The sequence below is a fragment of the Talpa occidentalis genome, unplaced genomic scaffold, assembly GCF_014898055.3.
Source record: "Talpa occidentalis isolate TD23 unplaced genomic scaffold, MPIMG_talOcc4v2.1 talOcc4.14, whole genome shotgun sequence".
In the NCBI taxonomy this organism is placed as follows: Eukaryota; Metazoa; Chordata; class Mammalia; order Eulipotyphla; family Talpidae; genus Talpa; species Talpa occidentalis.
This window is the reverse complement of record NW_023601433.1, coordinates 60,802,991-60,805,438: the sequence shown is the minus strand read 5'-3', so window position 1 is coordinate 60,805,438 and position 2,448 is coordinate 60,802,991.

The window sequence follows — 2,448 nt, the reverse complement described above, 5'->3', positions numbered from 1 at the left end:
GCAGGCTCCGCCCCTGCGCACGTGACTCGCGCCCGCCCCGCCCCTTGCCGGGGCCCGGGCGGTTGGCTGCTGCCGAGGCCGACGTTTGCCTCGTTGCCATGGCTACAGCCGGCGCTGCCAGGGAGCTTGCTCCGGCGGACCCAGGGAGTTTGGGAGCCTCCACCTGCCTGGGGCGGCTGGATCTACCCTTCGAGGCACATTTTTTTCCGAGCTTGGTGTCCAAGGCACCCCCATTTCTCGAGCTCTCCTGGGTGCCCAGCCGGAAATGCTGCGGGCTGGGTGCAGCCAGGTGGGGAGGGTCTGGGTGCAGCCAGGTGGGGAGGGTCTGGAGCCAGCCTGCTGCTACATGAAGTGGACGGGCCCGGGGTTCGGATTTGGAGAGCCAGGGCTGAGCCTCCCTGAGAGCTGGTGTAACCCAATCATTATTATTATTTTTTTTTAACATTTGTGTTTTATTTATTTATTTATTTATACAAGCACTGGGTACAGTCAGAAGCGTGGGAGGATGAGAGAATTCACCAGAGCCAGAGCGGGGAGCAGAGCAGGTAGAACGACCCTCCTCCGGTGGCCGGGGAGCAGCCGGGGATCGAACCCCAGCTGCAGAGGCTGCGGACAGCTTCGCAACCCAGCGCTCAACCGCTGCGCCACCGGGCAGGCCCCCCAATCATTCCTTTTTGCTTGCATCTTATTGGAACTTTTTGAAGTTTTAAAAAAATTTGTGAAACAGTACCTATAGTTAATAGCTTAAGAACTCTCTACTACTATGTGTGCTCCTTCTTCAGCTTCTTCGAAAATAGCTCAGGATTATGTTTGTCTGGACTTAAATCCCTTCTTGACCAGCGTGGTTTAAGGGAAAGCACTGTCTTAGAAATCCTTCAGCCCTACATTTAATTCCTCCTCTACTTAATGGCTCTGGGCAATGAATCTTTCCGAGTTACAAAGATAAAATAAGGGCAATAGCCACTTCCTAAAGGTGTGAAAATTAAGAGCTTGACATATAATAAGGCCCTCATTTATTTTCTTTACTCAAGATTTAAACCTCTGCAACCTCACTGCTGCTGAAACAAGACACATAATTGCTCTAGCCAAAAAGCAATTTCTCCAATTCTTTTGGAAAATGTTCTGCCAAAGCAGTAATCTCACATAATATGACTTCATTTTTAACTCACTTCTGCTTTGTTTTAGTCTTTTTCATACTTGTCTAATCTTCCCTACTATACCATAAACTTCTGAACAACAGGGATAGTCTCAATTTTTTTCTGTCATCTATAATGACCTGTAAATAGTTTACTCCAATACAGTTCTGATACTAGGTGGAGAGATAATTTCATGCATATAATATTCTTTCATTAGACACTAAAGTAAAAATCTAATTGACAGAGAAGTAGCCTATGGTTCTCTGATTATTTCTGGACACCTCCGTGTTTCAGGTAAGGACCTGGGAATGAGCTCTGACACTAGCTAATTTATGTGAAGTACCTTTCCAACTTTCTTCAGTCTTTCTGCTACTACATGCTAGCAAGACTTTGTCTTGCATAAGCACAATGTGCCACCCAATCTGTATTGATCAGGACAATCACTTTACTTTGACCAAACCCAAGAACACTAGTTTCTCAACATGTACAATGCTCTGTCTTCTCAAATAGGTGGTTAGTCCATTGAGGACAGAAAAAAACCCATTCTATCTTTTACTCCTATGTATTTCTAATGTCCAGAACGATGCCATATATGTGACAGGTATCCAGTAAACTACTGAAGAGAGGAAACACCATTCCATTCTTATAGGGTCACTTCTTTTATTCATTTCTGGCTGGTTCTACATATGAGTCAGAGAAGACACAGGGAAAAAATATCAAAGTAATAACATGTTTATTAATTTTTTTTCTAAAATTAACTGGTTTTGCAATTGGCAGTGGTGAAATAACAATCTGTTTTAGATTGTGTTTTATCAGATTTAAATACAAAGAGGACAATAAATTTCTACTTCTACAAAGTAATTTGAGTTGTTTGGTTGTGTGAAATAAATACTGAAGGTTTAAATACTTTGCCCACATTTTCCAAAAACATGGTAATTTTAGCCTGAACCTTATGAAAAGCTGAAGATGAAAACCAAATATCTAAATAACCCAAGAGAAAAGTAAATGAAGCTTTTGGAACCTCAAGACCCCAAAGTCTTGATTCTTAATCTATGACTTACTTCCAGTGTAACCTCTAATTTCTTTAAACCATATTCCCTCAATTTTGTAAAAGGAATACTACTTTTATTATCAGTAAAGGTATTTCTAAAAATAAACTTGAAAGGCAACACAGTGAAAAAAAAAGCTATGCTTTAGAATATTTTCCCTAAATAGTATGTGTATGGAAAACTGAGAAATCAGGTTTTTTTAAGGAAGAAACTTTTTTTTTAACTCAAGAATGTATCATTTTCAACAAAATTATAATTTTTTC